General features: G+C 45.1%; 1 protein-coding gene and 1 long non-coding RNA gene across 6 annotated transcripts in view; one reads left to right on the top strand and one right to left on the bottom strand.

Moving 5' to 3' along the window:
* Nucleotides 1-802: 802 nt before the first annotated feature.
* Nucleotides 803-16,691, bottom strand: LOC310841615. Its single transcript, XR_014562611.1, has 4 exons — nucleotides 15,607-16,691; nucleotides 12,888-13,082; nucleotides 6,845-8,272; nucleotides 803-1,036 (listed from the first exon to the last, which is right to left on the bottom strand). It is a non-coding gene; the product is annotated as an uncharacterized lncRNA (long non-coding RNA).
* The window catches only part of RGS17 (regulator of G protein signaling 17), a 61,209-nt gene continuing 51,889 nt past the window's right edge, over nucleotides 9,348-18,667 (top strand). For 2 of the 5 annotated variants that reach the window (XM_083732834.1, XM_083732832.1), the window contains exon 1: nucleotides 9,454-9,556. The gene's annotated coding sequence lies outside the window, so the exon portion shown is untranslated. Of the gene's footprint in view, nucleotides 9,557-18,667 lie in introns of all 5 variants that reach the window. The other 3 variants (XM_083732838.1, XM_083732837.1, XM_083732836.1) reach the window with 3 other exon arrangements.

Below are 18,667 nucleotides of genomic sequence, written 5' to 3'. Positions count from 1 at the left end.
ATCAGACATAGGCAAACTCGGCCCTCCAAATGTTTTTGGGACTACAACTCCCATCATCCCTGATCACTGGTCCTGTTAGCTAGGGATGATGGGAGTTGTAGTCCCAAAACATCTGGAGGGCCGAGTTTGCCTATGCCTGGATTAGATAAACCAGAAAACTTCAACTCTTGGTGCCGGCAGGAGACGGATGGGAAAGAAGCAAAGCTTGCTGCAATTGCTTGCAAACCACACACATTTTAATAAGTGTATCTGATGCAAAGCTTTATTAATGGTGAGAAAATACAATTGAAAAGGGATGACCATGTGCTGAAAACTTGCCAGGATTGGGCTCCAGGACTGGGTTAAAATGCACCACCCTCAAAAAATTATGATATTCACTTTGTGATTATTAAAGGTAAAGGTAAAGGTACCCCTGCCCGTACGGGCCAGTCTTGACACACTCTGGGGTTGTGCGCCCATCTCACTCAAGAGGCCAGGGGCCAGCGCTGTCCAGAGACACTTCCGGGTCACGTGGCCAGCGTGACATCGCTGCTCTGGCGAGCCAGAGCCACACACGGAAACACCATTTACCTTCCGGCTGGTAAGCGGTCCCTATTTATCTACTTGCACCCGGAGGTGCTTTCGAACTGCTAGGTTGGCAGGCGCTGGGACCAAGCAGCGGGAGCGCACCCCGCCGCAGGGATTCGAACCGCCGACCTTTCGATCGGCAAGTCCTAGGTGCTGAGGCTTTAACCCACAGCGCCACCTGTGGGTTAATAAATGATTATTAACATTTATTTATTCAAATATTGCTACGCCACTGTTCATAAAACATATCTGTTTTGCTTGGGGTTTTATTTTTCCAAAGAAGGACCTCAACACTTGTTGACTATCAGAAAGCCACCGTTGTTGGGTTTGTGTGTCTTTGAAATACAGCAAGACAATGTTTTCATATCATTTGTAATAGTTTAATAGTGAGCAACAAGCATGGCTCTTTTCTCACAAAGAACAAAGGCCCTGGTTGGTATCCTTATCTCCCATCCACAAGGCTCCTCATCTGCAAGAAAACAAAAAACAAACAAGCAGAAAGCAATATTATTACAGGAGGAAGAAACCCAGAAACCACAGCAAAAAAAAAAAATAAACACAAAAGCATGTGAGCAAATGAACAAAAAAATGATAAACATGGAAATGAACAGAGACACAGAAGAACAAGCCAGGAAACAAGCCAAAGGATGAAAAGGAGGGACACGATCCTCCGACCTACTAGGTCACACCTGCATGGGATATTTGAAGGGAATGTGTTTATGTCATTTCTAATGGCTTTAATGTCTTTGTCCTAAGAAGAGGCCTTTCTTCTGTGGTTCTGAGTGCAGCATGTTAGTCTCACAACAGCTGTGTGAAGATATATGAGGCTAAGATGTTGGGCCAGTTTTTACAGATGTACAAATATCAACAGGTTTCTTCTCCATGTTGCGATTGCTCTCAGCCAAATGTGCTGTGCCGTGGTGTTAGGGATGCTGCAAGCATTTGGAAAGGGGTGCTCTAAAATGCAGATTTTCATATTACTCAGGGCATGGAGAAAGTGGATCGAGGAAAGCTTTCCTCCCTCTCTCACGCACCTAGAACTCATGGATATCCAATGAAGTCAGATGCTGGAAGATTCAGCACAAATAAAAGAAAATGATTCTTCTCACAGCACTTAGTGGAACTTTGGAACTCACTGCCACAGGAGACAGAGGCGGCCCCCAACCTACAGGGCTTTAAAAAGAGGATTAGACAAATTAATGGAGGAGAGGGCTATTCATGGCTACTAGCCATGATGGCTATGCTTTTCCTTTACACTTAAGAGGCAGCAACACTTCCTCTAATACCAGTTGTAGGAAACCACTGGAGGGGAGAGCACTCTGGTGCTTGGATCCTGCTGGTGGGCATCTGTTTGGACTATTGGACTAGACAGGTTATTTGTTTGTCCAGATGTCCCTGTTGGAAAGCCCACATGTATTTGCATGGCAAATGCAGCCTTGATTGTTGTCTGATGTGGAAGCAGTCAGACTCACTGCTGCTCACCTTGCAGCCACATGCCACAACCATTTGTGCCACTACCAGGGAAAAGGCCGTCTGATATTCAGACAACTTGTGCTGCTGTATGGGATGGAAGGTGGCAACTAGGTAAATATGTGTGTGTGTGTGTGTGTGTGTGTGTGTGTGTACACACACACACATATATACACATACACATATAATATACAAACCGTATTTTATTTTTCCTTGTATAAGACAATGCTTTTTGCTTTAAAAAATTAGGCAAAAATTGGGTGTCGTCTTACACACGGAAAGTGAACGCAGGTGGGGCATGCGATTACTGGCAGCAGCAAGCAGGATATTGGCAGCGGCGATGGGGTGGGTGATTGGTGGCTGCAGCAATTGGGCAGGCGATTGGCGGCTGTGGCAAGGCAGGCAGTGATTGGCGGCTGCAGCAAGTGTGTGGGAGAGCTGTTCATGGCAGTGAGTGGGCAGACAATTGGCAGCTGCAGCGAGGTGTAAGGTTGGCAGTGGCTGTGGCAAGTGATCAGCAGTGGCAGGCAGGCGAGTGAGCGTTTGGTGGAAGTGACCTCCCCCACCCCACCCCATAAAGCTGAACAATTTAATTTCTTGATTTTGGGTTAAAAAAATAGGTGTCGTCTTATACATTGGGGTGTCTTCTACACAGAAAAATACAGTATATCATATGTGTTTAATAATCATGCAACAAGCATGATGAGATGGCTGTGCAATTTCTTTGGCTATGGTTGCATGAAAGAACAAGGTTATTTGGAAGTCAAAGTCATTTTGGAACTGACTTCCTATGCAATCTGCTTAAGAAGAGAACCCAAATGCTTTTAGCTGAATTCCACTGGAATGGCTGTAGCCACAATTTCACTAGTTGTTGCTCTAGAGTTTTGGGTCACTTTGTTTTTTTAACCACATTTTATTGATCTTCAGTTATAACAGGACTGAACCACAATAATGTTATTACCAGCTCACCCCACTCCCCGAGGTACAGAGACAGCATTAAAGAATAGTATATTGGAATCAAGACTTTATTTAATAAAATGGATATGCCACCTGATTGCTTTTAAAAAGGGGGAAAGCCTCTACACAATTTACAGCTGTATAAAAGAGAACAAGGAAAAACTATTGATAAAAAAAGTTAAAAACAGGAATTAAAAATATTCAGAAGGAGCTAAAGATATCAAAAGCAGATAAAAAAAAACAAAATACATGTTTGGGTAGGCTTGCCTAAACAAAAATGTTTTAAGCAGGCACCAAGACTACAGTGGAGGTGCCAGCCTGCTGTCAACAGGCAGGGAGTTCCAAAGTGTAGGTGCTGCCACCATTTCTTACAAGTGTGGAATGGGTATTATGTGGCATGTGTAACAGTGTCAGTTCAACGCTCTGTAAGAAATCTCTAGTCTGCCTCATAGAACTAAACGTATCATTACTTCCTCAGCCTTTGTCTTCTAAATCAGAGATGCGCAGCTCAACTTGCTATTCAGGCTTTTCTAAAATCCATCATTTCCCAGGTGGATCCGACTCCAGTCTCAGGCACAAGATGGAAGCCCTTGCTGCAAATGCTGCCAGAATGCGACAAAAATATATATGCAGAAATGTATGGTTGATCATAAGGATCTGATGTCAAGATTTGTTAGCCCATGGTTACATTATTGCTTAATATATTGCATTATATTATGCTGTTTATATTTTATTTTACTCTTCTTGTAAATATATGTGGTGGTTCATTTTTAATTGTGGTTGCTATCGCTTTCTGGCTGAGACAATAAAATCTATATCGATTCCAAATCACGGTCCCTGTTGAATCTTCGCCTTGGCGTGAGACAGAAAACATAATTTTATTGTTTTCTGAGTGGCATTTTAAAAAATGCCTCGGAAATTCTGATGCTGGGATTTCCAACCCAGGAAGAATCTGTAATTGAGAGTTTGCCAACCTGTACTCAACATAGATTTTTATTTTTATATGGCTGTTTTTGGTTTTTCTTCAACAATCAGGGTGTTTATTTAAAAATAACAAATAAGAGGCATTTAATTAACAGCCTTTCCTGTCTCTTCCAAAGGCTTTCTCCAAGTTTCAGGCTCTACTCCCTTTCTAAATTACTAGGCTAGAACAATGGGGCATAATTAGAGCATGCACAGGACAGCTTATTAATAAAGAACCCAATCTATTCTTTGCAGAACACAGCAGGCCTGGAGGCCCTTTGTATAAGCACTGTGTGTACAGAAGAGGGCAGCATTATGTGGCATGTACTTCCCATGGGTGCAATGATCTGGATATTATTGCACAGGTGCCAAAGCATGCAGGATTTTAAAGCACACTGCAGCCAACACTGAATAAATTGGGTCCTATCTGTGTGTGTCCCCTACTGTACACTGAACCCTCTGGGTGACTTAAAAAAGGATCAGAAATGCAAGAATTAAAATACATAAATGCATCTCATCAAGCAATCACTAAAAAAACAAAACCCTGTATGTAACTGTATATAAGAAGAGATTTCCTCATAACAAGAATGTCAACTCCAATGATCTGTATTAAAACTGTCTACTGAGGGAAAGTATTCTCTTTTAAACCCAAGCACCGTTGTCACTGAAAACTAATAAAACACTAAAAGGCACTAAAACTGTGGGGCAGGGAGAGAGAAACATATTTGAATGGCACTGTGGCAGGGCTGCTACCAAAAAGGCCCTGTCTCTCATCACCACCCTCTGGATTCCAATCAAGAGGACACTTTGAAGAGGTCCTCTGTAAATAATCTTAGGCACACATGTGAACCCATGACCCCATGAGGTCATGATTGTTGTTGATTTCTGCAGGAATAGCATGGAGGACTTGATCTCCTAGTCACCCACCACAGACACTACTACTACCCTAGTGTATCTGAATGCACTAGCATGGCTTGCAGTGCATGGAGGACCAACAAATGCAGGAAATTTCCATTACAATATCAGTCCAATTGAGAGTGCTAGTGATAGCTAGCAACAGCTAGATTTTTTTCATTTAAAAAATTGTAAAATAATTCCCATCAATATTGTTGAGTCCCTGGTTTGATCCATTGAACTGCACCATTGATTCCACATGTATGAACTGCCCATACCCCACTCCCAGCCTTCCTCTGTGTGCGAACCATTAATGGACCAAGATTATATTCCACATCTATGCACTCCTCCTGCATAGTCTAGAAACACGCCCATGGTTCTTTAGGGCCAAAAAAGGAGCAACAGAAAAACAAATCCATGTGTTGGAAGCAGTCCTACCACCTCCCACTTCCCCCTATAAGGCAGGGAGGCCACTGGAAGCAAGTGTCCTGTTTCACACAACAGTTTCAGAAGTGCGGTGGATCTCTGACCCATGGGGAGAGTTCAGGTTCAGGTGAAGAGCAAGGCAAAGTAACACTAGGTCTGGGACTAGTGTTGATGCCAAGTAAGGCACCCTGGACAGCTCCATGCTGGGCTCGAACTTCAGGCTCTACAAGAGCACTACTGAGCAGCCCACCTCATCACAGGCCCTTCTTTGTGTGCCTCCTTGAGAGGTCCAGAGGCTGGCAATACACAAACAGGCCTTTTCTGTAGTTCTGGAATGCTCTCCCCAGGGAGGTTTGGCTGGCACCTTCATTAAACATTATACACAAGGTATGTCCCCTGTCAGATCATGCCACCATGAGGTCTGGAAGTCCCCTTGTCTGAAAAAACACAATGGGAAATATATGGTTTTCTCATTGAAGGAAGCACACCCTGCCCCACCAGGAAAAAAGGAATGGTAGCCAATGGAGAAAGAAGCACAAGGGGTGTGTGCATCTCATTTTCTGCAACCCGGCAACCGACTGCACGGTCTTGCTTGCAGTGCCTTTGGAACAGAGCTTTTCTATGAAGAGACTGGAGCTGGAGCTGAGCTGAGCACTCATGAAGAGAAGCAGAGCTCTGAACAGCAAACTTCTACCATTCTATAATATTTGTGAACTTTTCAGTGCAGTTGGGGCCTCATTTGATTTTAATTCTAACTTACGTATTGAACTGCCTTGCATCCACCTACCTTTAAAGCACTTCCAAGATCCTGGCCTATGATAGGGCAGCCACAGCTGATAACAAGGGGGAGGAGCACAGCTCAATAGCACAGCACCTGCTGTGCATGGTGAAGACCCTGGAGAGCCACTGCCGCTCAATACAGACAATACTGAGCTAAATGGATCAGTTGTCTACATGGTTTAAGGCAGCTCCTCATGCCCCTAACTTCCTTCAGATGCAGATGAATGCTAGGGCTTATCATAGAGCTAGCAAGAAGTGAGACACAATGCAGTTCATTTCTGAGTGCCCATTTAGACTTTATTCAAGCAAGCATCTTCTCATTACTTTCTGAGACTTTTAAACAAAGTTTATAGCCATGCATTACTTGGGCATTACTCTCTGTTTTCTGCTGCCAAACTGCAAACAGAGCTATTTCCCTGTTTACTTTCAGTTTAAGTGTTTGTGTTCCCTTCATGTTTAATCTTCCTTCTCTGGTGGTGCTCCTGAGTCATGTGTTAAGCCGCCTTATGAAGTTTCTCCATTAAACGATCAGGTCATGCATACATACATAATTTTATGTGTATGCTGCCTAAATCCTGCAATTTTTTGACTCTGAAGATTACACACAAACAAAATTACAGTGGTACCTTGGTTTCCAAACTCAATCCATTCTGGAAGTCTATTCTACTTCTAAAACATTTGAAAACCAAGGTGCGGCTTCTGATTGGCTGATTGGCGCCAGAAACAATGCCGACAGCCGAAATGGATGTTCAACTTCCGAAAAACATTCACAAACTGGAACGCTTACTTCCGGGTTTGTGGCATTTGGGAGCCGACTTGTTCCTCAACTAAGCCATTTGGGAACCAGGGTATACTGTATACAGATAAATAAAAGAGAATAATATGTAACATTACATAGCTATTTCTTATTAGACATATTTGCATCCTATCAGTGTTTCAAGTTGCTGAGGACAATATGCATGAGATAAACAATCATTTTATTATATGGGGGAAGTCCCCTCAGGTGAAGGCAGCCTTTGCCAATCTGGAGCCCTGCAAGTCCTTTGGACTATAACACCCATCAACTTGAACTAGCACGGTTATGCTGTTTGGGGCTGATAGTTGTAGTGCAAAACATCTAGGGTGCACTAAGTTGGCAAAGACTGGCCTAGAGGTATTGGGTAATATCCAAAGCTCCCTCTCCTTGGATTTGTCTCTCCTCTGTAGCTCCCAACTCAACATCCAGAGGGTTAGGAGACTTTCAGGACCTACAAGGAGAGGAGACAGAAGTCCCATCATGTGAGTGGACTCCTTGCATGCAGTGCTGGGTGCAACCTATGTTCCTACAGCAGGACTCAAGCCCTTCTACTGGGCTCTCCAGGCTGAGCTTGTACTTGCAGTACCATTGTAATTTGGACAGGTGGTGTAGTGCTATCATTACTGGGTTGCAAATTGTCCATGGAATATAGAGCTGGGTGACTCCATGGTGTTGTTCAGCCACTGCTGCACACTGATTGGTGAATGGATACTGTAAGCGCAGTGTCAGTGTGCAAAATCATGATTGGTGACAAGAACTTCCAGGAATGCTGTGGGCATGTCTATCAGTGTTGCTATGTTGACTTGAGTTTCTTCTACTCTTTGCAGTTTTGACCTTGTGGCAAGTTGGGCAAAGGATGAAGATTATGTTGCACTGGTGTTAGCTATCATTATTGAGCCCTATGTTATAGATGAGCTACAGGATCGCCCATCCTTCTCTCAAATGCTAGGTGATGCTCTGGCTAGAATACAGCCATTATCAAAGCCCCCACTCTCTCTTTCATAACCACTTCAGAAAACGCCTGCTTGCACAATGTGAAAATGAAACTGAACTATACCAAGGTTTGTTGGAGGAATGTGAATCTAGATTCATTTTTTAAAGCCACTGACCTGCTCTCTTTAACATTACAATGCACTAAATGCAGATCTCTTCCAGAATGTTTTTCTCCCTAACAAAATTGTCACTTGATTAGCTCTGGAAATTAATCTCAGCTTGCTGAAATACCCCACTTGTATATAGCAGCTCTTGAGAAGGGACAAGAATGTAACTCAGTGCTTCTCCATACTTCGCCAATGTGCAGCTGGGTTGGAGCAGTTTCTGTGTTTTGGAAAGTGCACAGAGGATTGGTCACAATATTTTCTTTTCCTTCTGGGGTTGCTACAATGAAAATCCTCAGGCCTCTCACCACCTCCTGATCATCTGTAACATCAGGTAAAAAAAGAACAGCATATCCATTTTCTGGTTGACTTGCCAGAGGCAGCTTCACAGATTTTGACTGTGTGAAACATCATGGTTATATTTGGATTTCCTACAGCTGATATGTAGCATATGGACATCGCACACATCTGCAACTGGTACCACTGTATCAAGCAGTGTTGAATCGATTAAATTAAATAGTTTAAACAGAATTTCAAATAAATGTGCAACTAATTGTAACTGTTTGGAATTCTATTGTGTTGTTATCTTCCTTAGTGGACAATGCTTTTTGATAGGGTAGGGAGAACTGGGGACGAGTTCATGCAACCAAGGGTGGCCCGAAAAAGCTTTGGGACCCACTGGACTAGGTGGGTAGAGAATTCAGTCAAACGCTGCCCCTGATGTCGTGTCTGGGGAGGAGGTCTGCTCTTTATTCCCCGGAGCCATCCCAGCAGGATAAGCTGCCAGACTTCTCAGCGGCGTCCGGGCTCCGGAGGCAGCTCCTCTTCCCAACACGGCCCCCCGCTGCGCTCGGACGCCCAAGTCCGAATCTAGATCGGTTGCCCCCCCCCCCCCCGGAAAAAAGGCAGCTCTTCTCTCTTGCTTGGCCGGAACTTAGCCGTTTCCTCTCTCCGACAATAAATGAGCAAATAAATCTGGAGCGGCGCCGCGCTCCCGCCACCTCACCCGGGCGCTCACCTGGACGCGCGCGCGCCCCGCACAAACACGTGGCCCGCTTGCCTGCTCGCGGGGATCTTTTCTCTCCTCCGGAAAACTCAGTCCGAGGGTGGGTGGGAGAGTGGGTGTACGGGGGGGGGGTCGTCTGGGCGACTCCCCCTCCCTCCTCCCCCGCTCGCCAGACAGCCTCCTCCCCCACCTCCTCGGAATCTCCCCGGGGAGGGGGGAGGCGGCGCGTGGGGGGGGGGGACCGTGGGCGGCGGCCGCGGCGTGTGTGCGGGGGAGGGGGGCAGCGAGGAGTGAGTCACGCTCGGGAGAAGCGGGGAAACTCCAGCTGCTGTGCCGGGGCCAGCGCTGGCGGCAAGGCGCGTGCGCAGACTGAGGTCTGGGCTCTCCACCCTCCTCCTCTTCCTCCTCCTTCCCTTGCTTTGCTCCCCCTCTCTCCTTCCCCCCTCTCCCTCCCTCCCTCCCTTCCTCTCTCTCTCTCCCTGCCGGCTGGGTGCTGAAGTTGGGCGGATGGCAGCCCAGCAGCTCCGCTAGGGACCAGCGGCGCCAGCCTTTTTCGCCGGGATCGCTCAGGGCGGAGCGCGCGCAGCCAGGCGGGGGCGGGTAAGACGCCGGAGCGCTTTCCCTTTGGCAATCTCGGCCGCGCACGGAGCCCCGGCCCCAAAATGTCTGCTTTTGGAGGGACCCAGATGCATGCAGGGGGGAATGGCGAGAGCTCGAGCAGGAGCCTGGCGAGGGGAGAGGGAGCTCCGCGCGGGCGGAGGGCGACAGGGGGCGAGCGGGGGGGGGGCTGGTGGCGCCTTCAGAGGTGCGCGCCTCCGGGTGTGTTGGGTGCCGGCGGGGAGGGGGGGTGTTGTTTCTCTCCAGTGATGCAGAAAGGGGTGGGGAGCGAGAGAGGCTCGCCGGGGTGTCTTCCCTGGACCGACTGCCACACGCACACACGGGGGCTGCAGATGGAGGAGAAGGATGCTGCCGGGCTTGGCGAGCGAAGGGTTGCAAACGGGGCGAGTCAGGGAGGCAGATGATGGGGTTGGGAAGAGGAGATTTTTTTTTCCCGGGTGGGTGGGGAGAAATTTCGTAAAAAGGGGTGTAGCGCTGAAAAGAGGGGTGGCAGAGCTCCTGAAATGTGCACATGTCCGTTTTTCAGGGATGTAAAGACGCTGGGTGGTTTGGTTTGGTTTTGTAATTCCCTCAAATGCCTCCCAGAGAGGTAGCTGGGTTGATTCCCTGAAAGTCTCCAGCCGATTCACACCCCTCAAATCTCTAATGCATAAAGATCATTGCAACGTGTAGAGCCATTTAAGAAAAATGTTGTGGTTTTTTTTAAGCGCTTCCAAATCTTGGATTAGAACTCTTTCCTTTTAAATAATCAGCAACAACCCCTAACGAAATTTAACATGCCACCAATTTCAGAAAGAGGGAGGGGGTGAAAAGAGGAGAAACACCCGCTGAATCTCTAGTAGCTGCTTTGGTGTGAAGGGGACACCACGGAGGGATGGGGGGGGGGTGAGAGGGGGTGACAGACAGCCTCTTTGCCTTTCATAGGGAGAGCCAGGCATGCTTCCCCCCTTTCTATACCAGGCAGAGCCTCTCCTGGCTGAACACCACCCAGCCACCCTCTTCATGCATTCTGCGGCATCAGCAGGGGGGCTTGGAGTTGGCCAGATTCTTCTCCCCATTTCTGTGAAAATGTGGGGGGGGGGGGTGAGATTGGAGGAAAGACACAGAGAGAGGGGAGAGAGAGAGAGCTACAGCTAGCAGGATCCTTGCCAGCCTGCTTAGGCTAGAAGGGCAGCAGAGCATCTCTGTCCAGGTAGAATAAAAATCTGTTGCCCACCCACCCATAGCTGATACACTGACGGAGTGATTGAAATCTTCAGTTTTTGCTTAGAGTGTCCTGGCGGAATTGCTGACTCTGCCAATAGGCATTTGTGTGTGTGTGTGTGTGTGTGTGTGTGTGTGTGTAATTGGGGGGGGGGACGACAACCACAATACACAGGGAAGGGTGGCAGATTGTGATGGATGGGATCTTCCTTTCAAAGTCAGCTCTCCCTCCATCTTTCTCTCCAGGAAGCCATGAGATCTGATGTCTCAACACTCTTTTCTGCATACCTCTCAGCTTCTAGGATTCCTTTCCTTCCAGTCAGCTTCTGGTCTCTCAGGAGAATTTTTAGGTAGATAGGCTACTCAAGTCAAGACCACTACTTCTATGCTCTTTTAAAATTTGAATTAATGGGATCTTTCTTCATAGAGTTGTAAAATGTTTTAGTTTCTTAATTTCCATTATAGCATTGTATTAGGAAGGTCTCCAGGGGAGTAGTGAAGGGGTATTTTGGGCACTCACCCAAAATGTTGCCTACAAACCCCAGCATATATTTGTTTGTAATTTGTGTGGCAAAATCCTTACTCCCTTCATAATGGCCTTTGTACTTCTTCACTCCCCCAGTCTAGCTTTCCAGCATTGGCCCTGACAAGTAGGCAACCTGCCTTTGTGTTTCTGTACTTCATTCATACTATGTATGTTAAATTGGAATCAATCAGAAAATTATTGTCACAGGGATGTGGTTATCCCATAGCATTCTCCATTGCCCAATCTCTGCACTGCTTCTGCTCCACACCTCCTTGTTGTCATTCATAGCCTAATCCCTACGCATAGTTAGTCAAAAGTAATTCCCTATGAGAACACAGGAGAGGAGCCTCAGTTCTGCATCAGAAAAGTGGTTTCTTCTATGGTCATTTGCGGAGAAGGAAGGTCTGGATTTAAACTAAACCAAAAGCTGTGCTCAAACTCCTAGAATCCTTAAACTTTCAGTTTATGAGTGGGCAGTCTGTTGTAATTCTTTGGTGATGGAGATACATTCTATACATGTTCTGAGGCACTCTTAGTTCATATGTTCAAGGGCCAAATCTTGGCGTGGTAAATAGATTTTGGGTTCAGCCCTGGTCAGGCTAGTCTCAAACTAAACTCTCACCCCTCTTACTCAGAATATTATAAGTGTCAGGGGACTAATGAAACGTCAAACAAAACTATAATCTGTTCTTATCAGTTTTTTCTTCTCTCAATAACTTCCTGGCTCCTGTATCGTGTGTGTCCCTTGCAGCTGAATGGGTGAAGGAACCCCATATGTCTTGTTTGAAAAGCAGAACATGAAAGATGCATAAAAATAAAGCAAAGCTGTGTGTTGGAGGTGAAGTGGAGGAAATGGAAGTTCTAACATACTGCATGGACCAGGCCTATATTTATGGCATGCCAAAGCATTGTCAGTGGGGAATGGATCAGAGACTGAGGGATTTTTTTTAATTTCAAGAGCCACATTCACTGAGCGGTAATTTATCTGGGGTTGTATGCCAGTAGTGGGGAAGGAACCGAAAGTGGGAAGAGGTTACAGGATTGCATGGTTCACAAACTCTTTCTATGCCACCCCTTCTCTCTCCTCTGTCTTTTTCTCTTACACACACATGCACATGATCTGTAAGAAGAATCAGTTCTAGGTATCCGCAGCGTGCATAAGAATGTATTAAATAAGTGGGGGAGGGCCATCACTGCCTTAAAAATTCACTCCTTTATACTGGGTAGCAAATAAAATTATAACACAGAAATGACTTGAACTCATGTCTTTTCAACAGGGACAAATATCTCTCTTTTGCAGTTTCCAATCTTCCTGGCATAACTGCCATGGCTTGTACATAAGCAACCCCATTTCTCTCTCTCTCTCTCTCTCTCTCTCTCTCTCTCTCTGTGTGTGTGTGTGTGTGTGTGTGTGTGTGTGTGTTTGTGTGTTGACATTTTTATAAGCTTCCTAAGGAAGGACTAGTTTAACTTCCCCTCTCATTCCTACCTTGAAATCAGAAGTATTGGGATTGAAAGGCACGTCATGCATTCTCTAAATATAGGACATGCCACAAAGAGGAAATAGAATGCCCTCCATGTTACCTTGGCCTGCTCCTTTGCCCCTAGCTGTCAGGGGGACATGCTACCTATCTTGGATGTTGGCTGGAGCTCTGGGCTCAGGAGGTTATAAGCATGTGGTTGAACCTCTGGCTGGCCCACTTTGTTGAGAAACTGTTTGGCACCCTTCTTCCTCTATTCCATTCAGTCAAGATGGCTTCCTCCAGACAGTTCTAGAATCTAAGCAGAAAGAACTAAGTTGTATGTCAGTGAAGGAACCCAATGAATCTTCACCAGGTGGAGGGAGAATGGAGTTTGAGGAAACTGTAGAGAACAATGGAAGGAAGAGCTTCTAATGAAGATTCAGGAACCATATTTTCCAGTCAATACAGTGGTACCTCAGGTTACGAACTTAATTCGTTCCGGAGGTCCGTTCTTAACCTGAAACCGTTCTTAACCTGAGGTACCACTTTAGCTAATGGGGCCTCCCGCTGCCATGTGATTTCTGTTCTCATCCTGGGGCAAAGTTCTCAACCTGAGGTACTACTTCTGGGTTAGCAGAGTTTGTAACCTGAAGTGTTTGTAACCCGAAGCATTTTTAACCCAAGGTACCACTGCACTTCACCAAACTTCCTTGGTCTTCAGCTTAGTTTCCTGGTGCTCTGCCCTAGAGCAGGAACGGGGTACCTGCCATCCTCCAGATTTTAATTTTTGTTGGACTCTGGCATGACACCCATCAGCCCCAGCCAGCAAGTTTAATGGTCAGGGATGAAGGGGGCTGGTATTGGCTATGTTGGTTGAAGTTGATGGAGGCTGCTCTATTCTAAGAGTCATCCATCTTCCTAGCTCTCATATATTTGCTTAGCTCTTGTCTTGCTGATCAGCTCTATGCTGTGATCGTCTGCAGAGGAAACCCCTCACTAGAAAACAAGGACAATATTTTTTTACAAGTGTGTAAGAATAATGGTGTAGCTGCTAGAGTAGTGGCATTCAACTACAGAGACCCGTGTGCAAAATCTCTCCTCAGACACAAAGCTTCCTGGGAGACTGCTGGCTATGGAAGCCGCCGAGAGTGGCTGGGGAGGCCCAGCCAGATGGGCGGGGTATAAATAATAAATTATTATTGTTGTTGTTGTTGTTGTTGTTACCTCCCAGGCTATAATAAAAAAACCTTACAGGGTTGTTGTAACAATGAAAAATCAGGGTAAAATCTGCATTCACTGGATTATATTGCTCTGTCTTGCATTTTTAATTGGCTTGCAAAGAGTTGCAGGGTACATGTATTGTATATGCTAGGTGGAAGGGGTTGCCAACTTGTCTGGACGTTGGTTTTAACAGCAGCATAATACACAGGAATCAGTAGGTGAAGCTTTTTAGAAGAAAGGAGATAAGCAAAATAGTAGCAACCTGGTACATGTTACTGGTAACATGTCCTGGTGGTTAATATTAATAATATTAACCTATAACCCCTATTATAGGTTAATAATAATAACCTATAACCCTTGACAATACTCAATAGCCGACTGTTTCGGCTTCTAAACATGGCCTTTCATGACAAATCAAACATTTGGGTTGACTTACAAGACAATACAACTAAACTTGACAGCATATTCTAGGCGGGGGGGGGGGGAATGAGAGAATTTGGTGGTGATTTTGGGTCTGAGTGACTGGCATCTGCAATGGAATTTTGTAGAAAGGAGACTCCAGAATACTTTCGCCTTGAATTTGGCTTCCCATTACACACAGCTATGCTAGGCCTATTGAGCAGGGTCCAGGCTTTGGTGCATGGTAAAGTTATCATCAGTGCATGCCTAGAAGTCAGCATTCCTCATTCATGGTGCCGATCTGGCCATCCCTGTCTAGTCATCCAAGGCTCTTGTCTATGCCATTCAGTCTGCAGCAGGCCAGGAATGCCCCAAATGTGCAAGGAGGAGGCTTCTAATATTGTTGTTGTTGTTAAAGAGTAAAATAGGATGCTCTAGGCAGCATCATCTGTGTTCTCTAGTTTCAATCCACAAATGCAGCATTTTTCAATAATCAGAAGGTTCAGCACATCAGCTTTTTATTTAAAGTATTTTAAAAGCAACTTTCTGTCTTTTAAGGCCGCAAAGATGTTTTCAAAAACATGGGGTGAACCAAAATCCCAGCAACTCGAGAAGAGCAGAATTTCTGTGAATGGTCAGACTGGTTTTCAGTTATCCTCATAGCTCTTGTCCTTTACCATGGCTAGAAGAAACAAAATATATTTGGTAAAATATATAAACATATGAAGATGTATATGGGACGGAGAATCCAGCTTTTATTGGAACAGAATTGAAGGGAGATTTTAACTTTTTTAAAAAGAAAGAAAGATAGAACACAGTTATCTGATAAATGCATTGGCAATGATGGATCAAAACATCCATGCAAAGCTATCAGCAGCCTGGTCCTATTGATCATTTTTATCTACCACAGCACAAAAAGTGGTTTGCACCATGTAAAGTGAAGCAGTGCTTTCTGCTGAGCCTGCTTTTCTGAGTATCTACAAATGGTGACCCATCAAACTAGCTTCAGCCCACCAAAGACCTGATAAACCTTTTGTTTTTTGCTGCTTGCCTGACATTACTAAAACAGAATTGTCAAACAGCTGCCAAGCTATGTGTCTGATGGCAAGGATGCATTTCTTGGCACAATAGAAGAACCAGATAGATGCCTTCTTAAAACTTTTCACTCAGGCATTTCCTGTGGGGTGAGCCAACTATATTGATTTATTAATCCAATCTACAGGCTTGTGATATATTTTGTATTTATTTTCTGGGTGTTATTTTGTTGTTTGCTTTTCACCATTATAACATTTTCTTGAAGTTGGCAATGTAGACATTTTTGCAAATAATTAAATAAATAGGAGGGAGGAAGAGTACTTCGTTGTCATTGCTGCAAGGAGGCTGCCGGCAACCAGATTTTTAAAGGCAGTTAGGTTCTTGGATTCTTGCAGTGCTGGCTGGCGAGTTGTGTTTCAGTTGGTGGATTTCAAATTGTGCAGACCGTGTGTGGAATATTTGTGCAAATGAAAACAAGGCTCGGTGGTCCTATGAACTAGGACAGAGATGAGTGCCCCCATCCTATATTGTGAGGCTTAGTTTAAATACTTCATTAATAGGGCTGTGAGACTTGAAGTCTCCTGTTCACAAAGTATTTAATTTAGTGCACTGTATTAAAGCTACTTTGGTACCACTGAATTTGTTTAATCTAAATTGGCATACGTGGCTTGCACTGTTTGCCTTCTGCCTTCCACCCGTCTTCATGTAGACTGAATCTGAAAGACAAATAAGAATCCAGATTGAATATTAAAGAATGTCTTAAAATGGAGAATTTATGTGTGAACTCTTGACAGAAAATAGCCTGATATGTGGGGTTAGAACTATTGGAAAGGCGCCCCATCAATATCCTTTCACTTTGCTTTGTAATGAAGTAAAACTCCTCAGGAATGTAACTGCTGCCTTATCCTGAGTCAGACCATTGGTCAATTTAGCTCGGTGATGCCTACACAGGCTGGAATCAGCTTTCCAGGGTTTCAGACAGGCGACATAAGAATATAAGAAGAGACTGCTAGATCTAGTCAAGGGCCATCTACTCCATCATCCTGTTCTTGCAGTGGCCAACCAATTGCCTGTGAGAAATCTGCAAGCAGGACCTGAACACAAGAGTCCTCTCCTCTCCTGCTGTTTTCAGCAACTGGTATTCAGAAGCATTACTGCCTCTGACCATGGAGGCAGAGCACAGCCATCATGGCTAGCAGTCAGCCTTACCTGAGTATGGGACCTTTGACATGCAAAGCAGATGCTCTGCTGCTAAGAAATTACTTTATAATGGATTTAACGTTGAAAAAACTAGACCCAATAAAGTAATTTATTGAAAAAGAGTGTTCGTGCCAACAAATTGGAATATGTGGGTTAGTCTGAGGCAATGAGTGCTGGCATTAGCCCTGTCCAGATATTCATTAACCAACAAATGAGCATATGTTAATGTCTCGTGAGAGTTGCATCCCCTGAGCCTAACCTGCACTGAGCCCAAGCATATCCACCTACAATCTGGACTTGGCGCCTTTAACTGCTACTGATATACCACCCTCTCTGCTGCCCAGTGGCTTCCCTTACTAAGCTGGCTGAAGGGGTCTTAGGTGTGATATTTGACAGACTCAGGGTCTTAGACTTGGGGTACTTCAGTCCCAAAGTCCAGCCCTACCGTATATGGCGAGGGAAAGGCTCTTGGCATGAATTTTGGTAGAGAAGAAAGCACGGTCGATAGTATAATGGAGTCCTAGAATAGGGCTTCCATATCCTTTGATCATATCCTCAAACTACAGTCATACCTTGGTTGTCAAATTCCTTGGTACTCGAACCTTTTGGCTCCTGAACGCCACAAACCCGGAAGTGAGTGTTCCAGTTTGCGAACATTTTTTGGAAGCTGAACGTCCGACATGGCTTCCGCTTGAGTGCAGGAAGCTCCTGCAGCCAACCGGAAGCCGCATCTTGGTTTTTGAACCATTTCGGGAGTCGAACGGACTCCCGGAACGGATTAAGTTTGACAACCAAGGTACCACTGTATATTTAATAAGTGGCTTGCCACTATATTTAGCAATTCCTCCTGTGTGATTAATGTATACTTAATACTGAGGTTCAGTTGGCTGGGTCAAGATGGGCCATTTTTGAGAGCTAAAGGCGCTTTCCTAAAGGTGGTTCAAGCCATATCATTCCACCTTAAACATCTGTAGTTTCTCCCAAAATCCTGGCTGGGGACAGTAGTTTGTTAAGGATGCCAAAACTCCTATTCCCATCACAGAGCTACAGTTCCCTGGAAAGAGGGATTGACTGTTAGACCACTCTGAGAATTACAGCTCTGTACAGATGGAGCCTTCCTAGGGAGTAAGCCCCAATGAACATGTGCCCATTTCTTAACTTGGCTAGTGTTGTTGTGTATAATGAAATTCTGACTGTATTCAAGTATGAGTAACATAGAGAATGAGAGTAGCAAACAACAAATTAAGACCCTTCAGTATAGTGTGTGTGTGTTACATCTATCAAAAAATTGTGGTTCAGCATGCCCCTGAACCTTTTAGTAGTGGATTACGTATATATATCATGAACTGCTATATTATTCTTTCCTTCATCCCCATTTAACATGAAGCCTGTCCCTTGTATGTTTCATTTGGCTTTGAATATGACCCTCCAATAGCCGGCCGGCTTCGTCCAATGAACAAATTACGTTGCATGATTTCCCCGATTCATTTTGTCCCTCTTTTGTCGCTTTTAAAACACTTTTAAAATGGGAGAGAACAGCCCCAGTCTGCATCTCAGTGAAGGCAGCAGGTTCAACAGATGTTGCTGAGTTTGTTCAGTCGGGCATTCTCAATAACCGCAAAACTGCTAATTGTGACAGGCAGCAGATTTTATAACCTTGTGCTGGCATCCAGTTACAGTGTTCCCTGCCTAAATCAGCCTTGCCAAATGTATTCCTACGGCTGCTGCATACTCAAAGCCCACAAAGACTGGAGACAGACAAAAAAACATCTTATTTATGTAAAACGTTAGTTAGCTGCTCTTCAGCTGTAGCTCCCTAAACATACCTTCTTATTATTTTTTTTTAAAAAAACTAATATCCAGATTTTCTTCCATCATGAAACCCAAGGCAGCATATATACGAATATACGGCAAGACTGCTGGATCAGAACAGTTGTCCACCTAGTCTAGCATCCTGTTCTCAGTGGCCAACCAGATGCCTGTGAGAAGCCTGCAAGCTGGACATGAGCACAACAGCACTCTACCCACCTGCAGATCCCTGCAACT

The sequence above is a fragment of the Podarcis gaigeae genome (assembly GCF_964106915.1).
Source record: "Podarcis gaigeae genome assembly, chromosome: 3".
Classification (NCBI taxonomy): Eukaryota; Metazoa; Chordata; class Lepidosauria; order Squamata; family Lacertidae; genus Podarcis; species Podarcis gaigeae.
This window is presented reverse-complemented; position numbering and strand designations above follow the sequence as displayed.